Source organism: Arvicanthis niloticus, chromosome 17 (assembly GCF_011762505.2).
Source record: "Arvicanthis niloticus isolate mArvNil1 chromosome 17, mArvNil1.pat.X, whole genome shotgun sequence".
NCBI lineage: Eukaryota > Metazoa > Chordata > Mammalia > Rodentia > Muridae > Arvicanthis > Arvicanthis niloticus.
This window is the reverse complement of record NC_047674.1, coordinates 61,225,403-61,237,678: the sequence shown is the minus strand read 5'-3', so window position 1 is coordinate 61,237,678 and position 12,276 is coordinate 61,225,403. Positions and strand designations below refer to the sequence as shown.

At 42.9% G+C, this 12,276-nt stretch overlaps 1 protein-coding gene across 3 annotated transcripts in view; it reads right to left on the bottom strand.

Annotated features, from left to right (window-relative positions):
- The window catches only part of Rab5a (RAB5A, member RAS oncogene family), a 30,357-nt gene extending 25,595 nt beyond the window's left edge, over positions 1–4,762 (bottom strand). Inside the window, exons 1-2 of one of the 3 annotated variants that reach the window (XM_034521414.2) lie at positions 4,092–4,427; positions 522–583 (exon numbers count right to left, since the gene is read on the bottom strand). The gene's annotated coding sequence lies outside the window, so the exon portion shown is untranslated. Of the gene's footprint in view, positions 1–521; positions 584–3,727; positions 3,881–4,091 lie in introns of those variants that run through there. The other 2 variants (XM_034521413.2, XM_076915401.1) reach the window with 2 other exon arrangements.
- Between the last annotated feature and the right edge of the window lie 7,514 nt (positions 4,763–12,276).

The window sequence follows — 12,276 nt, the reverse complement described above, 5'->3', positions numbered from 1 at the left end:
TTACAGATGGTTGTGAGCCACCATGTGGTTGCTGGGAATTGAACTCAGGACCCCTGGAAGAGCAGTCAGCGCTCTTAACCACTGAGCCATCTCTCTAGCATTTTGCTACCTTTCAAGAGAAATAATGGCATATGATTTGAGCCTAAAATCACCTCAAGTTAAACTTCAGAAAGATTGTAAAAAAATCTAAAGGAAGAGAAAGAAATACTTGGAAGAAGAGAAAGTAATGGAGTATGTCTATCATGCAAGCAGAAGGTAGACAATCTACAGAGAAGAAAGGGGTAAGATAGGAGGACAAAGAAGAGCAGTGGGGGTCAAGCAAGGAGGAACAAAATATAATGACATAAATAAAAATGTTGCTCATAACCCATCTCTCTGTATATTAACCAAGAAAGATGAAAAAAGGAAAGAGGTAAGGGTGTGGTGGCAATAGCAATGCCAAACTTGGGAGGGCTGAGTGAGGCACGACCCAAAGCCACAGACAAGTTAAGACCTGACAGCAAAACTAAACAGTAACTAACCTTCAACAATTTGATTTTGGAGCTGGGGACTGGAAGAGTGCTTGCCCAGCAAGCAGCAAGCTCTAGGTCAAAAAACAAACAGAAAGAAGACTTGACTTCATGCCATCAGTATTCTACATACTTAATACAGTCACTCAACAATATCAAGCACTATTACAATTCTTATAAATGAGGAAAGAGGCACTGAAAGGTTAAGTAACTTCACTGAGATCACACTATTAACTATGATAGAACAATCTGAGAAGTCAATCAAGAATTCAGATTCTAGGTGCTGGAGAGATGGCAGCTTAGTATGAGTACTGCAATTCTAGGTGACTGGAGTTCAATTATAGGGTGATTCACAACCACTCATAACACCAGCTTCAGGTGATCTGGCATCCTCCTCAGGCCTTCTTAGGCACCAGCACTCATAAGCACATACCATAGACATATAAACTAAAACAAACTAAAACCAAAATCTTCAAAGGAAGAAAGAATAGAAAGACAGACAGACAGAAAAGAAAAATTAGGTTCTAATGTCATAATACTTGGGTTAAAATTATTTTGAAAGAAATTATGCTAGTAAATGGAAAGCTTCTAGAACAACTCTAGAGCTTACTATCTGAAGGCTTCCATTAAATGATACATTTTTCATTTAACAGCCATTCCCAAACACCAAATAATTTTTTTAACTCTCATGATTGTGTGCCTAGCTGATAATGATTTCTCTATTTGGCACAACTGATTAGGAGTGACTTACTTACTTACAGTGATTTTTGGGGATAGCTTTGTGTTTTATTTTCTGTTTAGCAATGTATTTGGAAAAAAGCTGGTCTGAGTGAGTCCTCTCTCCTCCTGTTTAGACAGGGTGTCACAAAGTAGCATTGAATGGCTTCTTCAGGCTCTTAAGATGTGCACCCAGACATCTAATCTTGGTAGAACTGCGAAATATTTGAAACACCCTTTAAGCTTATTCACAAGTCAACCTTAATATTTTACTCCAAACTCTTAATCAATATATGGAACTTGGATGGGGCAAGCCTGTAATCCCAGTACTCAGAGAACTGGAGGAAGGAGGGCTATGAAATCCTTCTTAGGCAAAGGAGGAGAAAGATCACTGGGTAAAGCACGTGCAGTATAAACTTGAGTTTGGATTCTGGGAACCATGCATGTATGGTGAAAGGTGAGGACCAAGACCTGGGGTTGTCCCTTTGATCGTCACAAAAATGCTGTGAAATGCACATACCTTCACACAAGAATACATACACATATAAACATAAACTAAATGTGGGTTATAAGCTTATTAAAAATAGAATATACTAAGCATTTTCCCCCTAAAAAATTTCTTTGACCAAAAGCTACATTTATTTGTATTTCCTATAAAATTTTAATTGATATACGGACCACTTGATAATGACAAATTCATTAATAAATATATCCATAAAATCTCTGTGTTACCTGTTTGCATGTTGTTTTAAAACAAGGTTTCTCTGTGTAGCCCTGGCTGTCCCTGAATGCAAAGAGATCAAGTACACCCTTTACCTCCTGAGTTCTCTAATTAAAGGTATGCCCCACTAAGCCCAGCTCAGGTTTTAAGAAACCACCTCTTAGCCTAATCTAGTTACTAGCTTTGAAGAGTTCCTATCTTTACCAACAAATACTGACACATTTACAGATGACATGTTTAAGCTGCTTCTAACCAACAGCACATAAATAAAACTACCATTCCAGCCTGGCATGATGGAGCTTGCCTGTGGTCCTAGAACTTGAGAAGCTGAGACAGAAGTATGCTAGTCAGAAATATTTAGCAAGGCTCATCTCAAAACAACAGACATAGTGGCCCAAGATTTTTATTCTAGCACTCCAGGGCCAGAAAAAGGTGGATGAATATCTGTGGGTTCCAAGTGAGCCTGGTCTGCAAAGGATGTTTCAAGTCACCCAGAAATATACAGTGAGAGCTTGTCAAAAGTAATTAAGTAAAACTCTCATTTCTCCCCAACTCATAAAACAAACCAGATTTTGAAATATTATAGTCCCTGCTATGCCAATTTCTGCCTAAGCAAAGCTTTTATCTTCAAATCTCTATATTCATAATACATTGCATAGCAACTATGAGAATTAAGTAAGACAACATATGTAATCTCTAATACAGTGCTTACTAAGTACACAGTGTTTGAAATTGGCAATTAAAATGGCCTCTTGGTGAATTCATTAATTAATCAATGTCTGTAGATCAGTAGACTCATACAGACTGAAAAGACACCAACATACCTTCAGCTTAAATGTTTCTCAATTGTCCCTTACCTACAGAACAGTAATTGACTTATCCAGGACAAAACTTGATCTGTATGCCTATGGTACTTCCAAAATCTCAGGGAAACATCAATTCTTATAGAAAATAGAAACAAAAATTCGTACTTAGTTTTGGTTTTGTTTAAATTGTTTCCTGCCCCACATCCCCATCGTATGACAGGGACTTGTAGCCTAGGCAAGCACAGGATAGGTTAGGGATGGCCTGGAGTCCTGATCCTACCTCAGCTTCCAGAATGAGATGACAGGTGGGTGCCTTCATAGTCAATGTCTTTTGAAGTGCAAAGCTACTAAATCTTAACTTCCAGAGACCTCAAACAGGAAACAGGCCAAATTATAAACAGACAGACAGACCATATTAATGTCACGTGTGCAAGAGCTGGGTGTACTTCAGTGAAGCTACTGCTCAGTGCACAAAGGCTCTGTACTTATTACTTGTACTTTTTATTCCACAAAAAACTTTTGCATAATAAGCATCTTGAATCTTTAAAATAGTAATTATTTTACACAGTTAGGTAGTCTTTGATTAAAAATTTTATTGAGCCCTTAAATTGTTCCAGGTACTGTTGTGCTGTCTACTTTGTTCATAACCCTACGGGTTCAAATTTTACATTAAGAACGATTCTGGGCAGTCCTCACTATTCTGAAAGATGTAACGCATTTTTTTTTTTTTAAATTAGTTATGTGCAAGGCAACTGATAATCCAGAACTTTAAATCCATTCCTGCAAGGCAAAAACTCATATGCCAAGTGTGACAGTCAAAGCTTTAAACTTGTGGAGGTGTTAGGATGTTAACCTGCTAGTACGGAGCCCCAAGGGCTGGTCTCACCACCTTCTACGCTAGAAACCTGAGGACCCCACCATTCGCATAGCCGGGCCAAGCCAGTCAGAAGTAGGCGGAGCTCCCCAATCCCCACCTGCTGTAGGCCCCGGTTCCTGTCTGGAAGACGCCGAGAAATCAAACAGGGGTGCTAGGGCCAGGAGCTCCGCTGGGCCCTATGGGCGCGCTCCTGAGCCACCCCCTTACCCCGGATGCGATTCGGCTCGGCGGCCTGGAGAAAGACCCAAGGACTGGGCTGGAGACCGCCACGGCCCCAGGCTCTTCCCACGGCGCCATCTTGTGAAGGGAAGAGGGTGACACCCGCCGCTCCCTCAGCGGATCCCTACGTCCCAGGCTCCGAAGCTGCTGGAAGGATGAGTCACTAGAGTTGAGGGCCCGCGGCGGCTTGGAGGCCCAGGCCCAGGCCGGGACCACGGAGACCCAGCCCGAGGGCGGCTTACCTGGGGCGCGGCTCCCGGCAGCGAGGCCACGCACGGCCCGGAGATCGGATGCGCCGCGGCTGCAGCGGCGTCGCCTGCTCGCTACTTCTCACACAGGCCGGCGCGGGACTCCGAGCGCCGTGCCGCCCCTGCCGGGCTGCGTCTCCGCCTCTCCGCTCCGCCTTCCTTTCTCCTCCTCCAGAGTCGCCGCGCTCGAGTTCCGAGGACTCCTTCCTCCTCGCCGTCCTCGCCGTCCTCCTCCTCCCTCGGTCTCCTCCCCTCAGACCGCCCCGGCTCCTCACGAACCAAAACACAAACACTCTGGGTCCAGCGAAGGAACTGCTTCCGCCGGCTCCGCCACGTAGCCGCACGCAGCAAAGAACGCCGTGAGGTCACTTCCGCTACCGCGCCTTCGCCATCCAAGTGGCCGCCAAAGGGGCGGGGTTGGGGTCACGTGGCCTTGTCGATCAAGCGCTCGACTCCACCCTTGCCAGCTAAGGGAGCATGGCCCCGCCCTCGCTGACGCCCCCTTAATCTGAACGGACGTCTTGGGGCTCTGCCTGCAAGGCGAGGCAGGAGCGTCAGGAATGAAGAAGGGGGCGTGGGCTTGTGTCACGTGCCTCCGCCAGTTTTCCGGCCCCCGCCCGGGGCCAGACCTACTACTCACATCCTTACTCTGCCTTCCTCTACCGGCCCCGGGGCTCCACCCTCACTACTACCATTGTTATCTGGGCGGCGACGCTCTAAGCCGGCGGGTTGGGAGCCCGAGGGGCGTGGGCCAGACCTGCGTCCAGTGGCTCTCTCAGAGCTGTCAGGGTCCCCAGCACCGTTGCCAGCCTGGCCTGTCTTCCCATTGCGGCGATTCACTCACAGGCCACTCACACCACCACAGTCGTAGCAGTTGTGGGAATAAAAGCAGCTCAGTAAAGGGCTTTAGGCGAGGGCTTGTGTAGCCCTGGAAATGCCCTGCCCTTCCGGGAATTGGCGTGTCTGTGATCTCGGAGAGAATTAAGACTCTTAAATTCAAAAGCTGTCTTTAGACCGCAGACCTCCAAAGAATAACTTGAGAATTTACCTGTGGGTTGTTTTCTTTCTTTTTTCTTTTTTTTTTTTTTTTTGGAGTAAAACGGGGCAAACCCTAATAATTAGTGTTTATTTGGGCTTTGAATTAACTACTAAACACTTTAGAGTCTCCTGAAACATACAGCTGATATTAGGATCACCCACCCACCCACCGATAAGCACAGATGATCACCCGGGAGTCCTGTCATGTTTGTGGAATGAATGAGAGAGACAAATAATTTGGCCAAGATCACAGGTTAGATATATTCTAGCCTGCAGCTGACTCCAGAACACGTTAAGATTCCAACGAACAGCAGCCCAAGATGTTCATGGCTGCCCACAGCATACCTATTTAAAATGTTTTCTTGATCCTCACAGTCAGGTCCGAAAACTCCACTCCCCAAAATTCTGGCACCGGCTTCCCTCCACCAAAAGAGTCATTTCCTCATCCTTGTCAGAGAGGATCTGTGGTGCCTATTAGGATACCAAAAGGGCTGGCCTTCTGACTGACTCAGGACCTAATGGCTCTTCTCAGTTCTTCTCACCCCATCTCACTTCTCCAGCTCATGAGCTTCCTTCTTCTAGTTTCTCATTCCCATATGACCCTACTATTTCTCTCTCTCTCTCTCTCTCTCTCTCTCTCTCTCTCTCTCTCTCTCTCTCTTGACTTCCCACTCCCTCCTTTGGCCTCCTCTCTCATGGTGTCCTTTGCCCACTTTTGTCTTCCTGTCTCACTACCTCACCCCACCCCATGGTCCAGTTCAGTCAGCGGGCCATGTGCAGTCTTTTTCTCTCCCTGCTCTGGATTTTTCCAGATGCCTCTGGCTGTACTCTCCCTCATACCTACAACGAAAACCTTCCCTTCAAACATACCATTGAGTAGTCATGTCCTCAGTTTATACATCTGACACCAAAAACCTCTTTTATACCCATACCGTATGTACATGAATGTTTTGATCAAATCTAACCCCCCCCCCCAATTCCCTTCCCTCCAAATACTCATATTCCACCATGGCTTTTCCTCCTTCAAGTACTCATCTTTTTTTTATCATCATCATCATTTTAAAATTTGATTTTATGTTTATGAATGTTTCCTTGAAAATATGTCTCTATACCATGCCGATCACAGAAGAGGATGTCTTGCCATTTTATGTAAAAGTATCTTCTATTTACTTGAATTGTTATCTCTGCATACTGTCTCAGTCTGCTAACCTAGGCCTAGTCCTGGAAGCTTCTAGCCTCTGTACATTCTAATCTAGGCCTAGAATGTTTTCAGGCTCTGAGGTTTACTGCTGAGTAAGTTCACCCTGTCTAGTTCTTTCTGAACTCTCACTAGCTGTTTCAGTCAGCTGTTCTGGTTCAAACTCCTCTCCAAGGTGACTGATTCAATCTGACTTCTCTCTTGGCCTCTGGCTTTTTGCGCTGCTTGGCGTCAAATTAACTCTGGCGAAATGTTCTAATCTTCTCGTTCCTTCTCATTCTCTGGTGGATTCTGTCTTACCCGTGTCTAGCTTGCTCTCTTTTCAATCTCTCTAAAACTCTCCCAGTAAAAAACTGCCTCCTCTCTCTCTGCACTGTCTCAAGTAGCTTCTCTTTGTTCTTCTCAAGAGAGTTGGGCGTATCTTATCTTGTTCTGTTAAATCTTTCTCCGATTTGTCACTTTGTCTGCCACTCAATTAGACATCACTTTCAAACACGGGTGCTTCCTTCTACAAACTAACTTTATCTCCATTGCTTGGGATTAGAGGTGTGTACTAAGGGCATGTCTGTATTCCAGCCAGAGGGATTAAAGTTGTGTGTGCTAAGGGTGAGCTATACCACAATAAGAGACAGATGATTCCAGTAAACAATAGAACCTTGGGGTTCACAGTGTGGTCATATATTCTGCAACAGGTGTAGAATACCTAGAACTGGAGTTATCAAGTCCCAAAGAAGCGTAGGACAAGTGGCTAACTATGGTGCTTGTCAGCATTCTAAAGTGTCAGACTGGTCTTGCGGCTCCTCTCAGTGCTTACCCTGCCTGCTAGCCTAAGCCTCTCCAGCTCATAGGCTTTGCTTTTCTTCCCTTAGCTTTTGATTTCTATATAATCCTGTCGTTGCAGCCATAACTCTCTCTTGCTCTTCTGCTCTTGGTCTGCTTACTTTCTCTCCTCTTCTCTTTCCTCCCCCCTCTCCCTTTCTTCCTCTCTCTCCTCTCATGGTTCAGTTTAGTCTACTTGTCATGTTTAGTTCACTACTTTTCTTTCCCTGCTCTGGATTCTTCCAGATGTCCCTGGCTGTAATCTTCTCAACCACACTTTGGAAGTGTTATATCTTCATTTCAGTCATCAGGAGGGACATAAATGACGCCCCCACCCCCAAGGAGCTCAGTCTCTCCTAACTGAATCGAGCTGCTGATTTGATTCTCCTAAGGTATGTATAGATTATTTGGGGTTTTTTTTTTTTTTTTTTTTTTTTTTTTTGCTTCTGCCACTCACCATATTTGATTGTAAATTCTAGAGTCCACATCCTCAGCTACTTCTTCACTCTCCCTGCTCTAACCATTTGTCTCCTTTGGCCCCCGGATCATGCTCTGCTTTGTTGGGCATCTCTCTACTAAGACACTTACTTGCCTCAATTGGAACCTTCCCTTTCCCTCAAAGCCTCTCCCAGTCCACCTCTTTAGCTGTTTTCTCTTCTGTTCTAACCACTCAACTCTCCTCCTCTATTGGGTATCACTCTGGAGCTGCCTGCTTTGTCTCTGTTGGACTACTACAAAAGATACACCCGTGTGCCGGAAAGCTCCTCTTCCCCTACTGGGCCTCTATCATGTAGAAGTGACACCTCTCTTCTGTGATTTGGAACATTTCTCTCTGACAGCCTTCAGTCCACTTGTAGATGTGCAGGATTGAAATTGTTGTCACCACAACACTTCCCTTCCTCTGCTCCCTTCATTCTCAGTTCCTTCCTGAAGCTTCCTTGCCTCCCCCTAGGAGCTGAAGTCTGTAGCTTCTCTATATTCTCCAGAGCCTACTTCTAGTGGTGTTCCTGCTTGTAACTCCTTCCTTACCTCCTCACCATCAGAGCTACCGGCTCTCTCTCCTTATACCTTCCAGGGCCTACATATTGTCACCCTGTTCTCTTCCTCATTTCCCCCTAGGAACTGCCTGGTGAATCCCACAGCTTCCCCATACCCTTCTGGGCCTTTGAAATATTAGAATCCTCCCTCTGGTAGAGTTTCTGTTTGTGACCCTGTCCTTCCTGTCTTTTAGCACCCTCCCAGAAGTTCTGCAGCTTCTCTATTGGTCTGTATGATACTGAAATCTACCCTCTGAAGGAGTTCCTGCTTACAGCCCTCGTCCCTCATGGTGACCCTGTTGTCTATCAGCTCCCTCTTGGGGAGCTTCTGTTGGGCAGAATTCAGTTGTGACTCTTTCTACTTTCCTTTTCAGACTCAGTTTCCTCCTCAGACTGAGAGATTTCATTAAAGCCTTGTTGTATTACTGAAAACAGTTTAGCCATAGCACAGTTTGCTCAATGGCCAAAAATGACACTTGAGTCCCAAATTCTGTCATACAGTAATAACTTCTGCCACTGCACAAATGACCCCCAAATCTCTTAAAGATTTATTTATTTATTTATTTATTTATTTATTTATTTATATAAGTACACTGCAGCTGTCTTCAGACACACCAGAAGAGGGCATCGAATCGAATCACATTACAGATGGTTGTGAGCCACCATGTGGTTGCTGGGAATTGAACTCAGGACCTCTGGCAGAGCACTCAGTGCTTTTAATCACTAAGCTATCTCTCTAGCCCCCCAAATCTCTTATAGCTAAACTTTATTTGCTTTACACTTCCAAAAAGCTCTTATCTCTAAGCTTTTCTACTTTCTGCTCTTGACAATTTTTTATCTCTAGCATTTCTTCATTCTCTGCTCTCAAAAAATCTCTTATAACTATTGTGCAAACTCTTTATCCTAGGATTTGTAAATCCATTGAATATAGGTTAAAAAAAAGTCTGTAAAAACAAACTTGTAACAAAAGGTTGATATTTTTTTAAAAATCTGTACATAGGTAACCTTAATTTGTTACAGAATACTATGTATGTTATTCAATTATTTTTTTAGAATTGTTTGTTTGATTGGTTTTTAAGAAAAATAGACCTACTTACTATATATGTAACTTGGATTCAACTCTTGTTTAGGGGAATAAATTGTTCGTAAATAACTATGTGGCTTGCCTCCATCTTGACTGATGATCTCATCAGGATGGATGCAACCATGTGGCTTGAAGCCATCTTTACTGAGGTTAAAAGACAGTCCATCTCATGAAACTTTACCACCATCTTAATAAAGAAGACCACATGGTATAATGAACTAAAGCAACAATTACAAAAGCTCTTACTCCTACTGAGCCGTCTTCTCATTGCATCTCCATTGTAGGCTACAAAGAAGTGTATCTGCAAAATATTTTGGATTAGAATGGATTTTTGCATGGTGATAAATTCTTAAGATTATGTAAGTATACTCAAGTTATCAAAAACTGACTTAGAGATATATGTCCTAACTACTTATGTCTTTGCTAACTGTTGAACACCATGATTCTAGAAAAATTTAAATAAGGAACAACATATATTTGATTAATAAAGTATGTTTATGTTTAATACATATGGTTTATAAATTCCTTAGCTTAACTCAGGTGAACAGTAATTGACTTGAAGATACATATCTAGCCTCTTTGTCTTCATTGACTTCATTAAGCTTTAGCTATTTGGATAAACTGAATTATCCAAGAACTTGATATTCTGTAAAAATACATTATGAAAGGGTCAGAAAAGTGAAGTTCCCAGTCTCTCTGTGGCTTATGTTTATAGTTTAAAGTTTTATTGTATGCCAAAGGATCTTCAGTTAAATCTTCAACTCAAGATTTTAAGGCTTAAACTTAACAGGGATGAAGCTCTAAAACTCTAATCTGATAAAACGTACTAATTTGTTGTAAACTGTTAAAGATAATTAACACATGGAAGTTAATAGTCAGTTACCTTATAAATATTTAATCAAATTCTTTAATGTGATCAGAAGTATGTTTGTAGTTATGCTGTGTACAAATGTTCTGTATTTTAAAGGGACAAGATTTATTTAGCCTTCTGTTATATTTTCAAGGTTAAACCTAAAGCAATTAACTAAGAAAGTAAAGTTGTTTTTTTTTTTTTTTTTTTTTTTTTTTTTTTTTTTTTTTTTTTTTTTTTTGGTTTTTCGAGACAGGGTTTTTCTGTGTAGCCCTGGCTGTCCTGGAACTCACTCTGTAGACCAGGCTGGCCTGGAACTCAGAAATCCGCCTGCCTCTGCCTCCCAAGTGCTGGGATTAAAGGCGTGCGCCACCACCGCCCGGCGTTGTTGTTTTTTTTTTTTTTTTTTAATCAGGTATATTTAATAGATGGTCCTCAAACTCCTCAGAGATCTGCTGAATATCAAATTTTAATTGTTTAGTTTAAAAAAAATGTCCTGTGACAGACAGAATGCAGGCTCCTAGAGACAACATTAAATGATAGGTTATTTCTCTGATGTCCGTGAAATGAGCCAATTCAAGTCAGACTAGATTACATGTATGTATTAGCCCCAAGGACCAAGGCCAGGGAAGTTACCATGACGAGAGAAAAGGGGGCGGGAGGTGGGGGAAGAGAAAGAAAGAAAGAACTTGTGTGCATGCGTGCAGAAAGGAGAGAGAAGAGACCAAAATGTCTGGATTATATAAGGAAGAGCCTCTGTTGAGAAAGGCAACCCAGCCTCTGAGCTGGAAAATTTAGGGTTGGGGGCAGGGTATGCCAAGTAGGGACTGAGGGATGTTGGGAGAACCTGGAAGCAGATCTGCTTTGGTATGTAAGATATATACTCCAGTCCCTTTACCCAGGATCTGAAAACAAACACTAAGGTCTCTAAAGAAGACAATGAGGTATAAATGACTGAACAAAATGAAGACATGACCACTCTAAGGTTTGGTTGAGGAGAAGGTGAGAAGGTTTTTATTGTCCACATGAGTGAAAGTACAGTCAGAAGCATCTGTAAGAGTCGAGAGCAGGGAGAAAAAGAAATAGACTGAACATAGCCAGCAGCCTGGACGGAGCCATGGTAGGGAAGGGAATGGGAGGAAGAGGGAAGAGAGAGGCCAAAGAGATCCAAGAGAGCACATGGCCAAAATGGCAAGGCTATACAGGAATCAGAAGCAGAGGAAGGAAAGTAAAGCCAGTGGGTTGGAGAGGTTTAGGTGGGGGCTAGCTGAGGAGCTGAGAGGAGCCATAGGTACTGAGTGAAGCCAGTACATGCTTTGGTATGCTAATAGGCATTTCAGTTAGCCACCTGTCCTAAGTTTATCTGGGACCTGACAGACTCCACCTGGATTCTGGTGAGGCTAATAACTACCCCATGACTCACTTGCCACCAGGACCCTGCCAAGACTGTGGACACTGTTGGGTTGACTGACTTACTCTGTTCCACCGAGGTAGGCCCGTTTTTCCCAAGTTCTTCCTCCTTAGGAAAATCTCTCAGAGATTCCGGGTCTGACAGCCAAAGGCCAATGCTGTCCTTCGTGGTAGCTGGCGATGTAACACCGTCCTGTGTGAGAGCTGAAGACACATGAACTGCCCTCAGTGAAACTATTTGGGAGCTAGGGGAACTGTCTAGGTAGTAGGCAAGTGTCTGACATTTTAGTTCATACAGAGGTCATTTGTATTATATACTTCCTGCTTTAATTCATCCTTCTCAGATCTCTGATGATGTTGATGGCTATACTGCAGGCTTATCCTTTTAACAAGAGCAAGCAAACCAGTTCATCTCTGCAAGGTTGCAGCTGCCTGGTCAGTTAATTTCATGTTCAAAAATTAAGACTTGCTTTTCTCTATAGGTATTAGGTCTCCTGTGGAGACTGAAAGACAAACTCACAAAACAGATCTCAGTGTAACTTCTTCTTCTTCTTCTTCTTCTTCTTCTTCTTCTAATTCTACTTCTTATTCTTATTATTCTTATTATTATTATTATTATTATTATTATTATTATTATTATTTTACTATTCATTTGTTTAAAGGAACTTCCTTTGCAATGACTACTTTCAGTAATCAACCACTTATGTTTCATGATAAATGACGGGATAGAAAGAAAAGGTTTG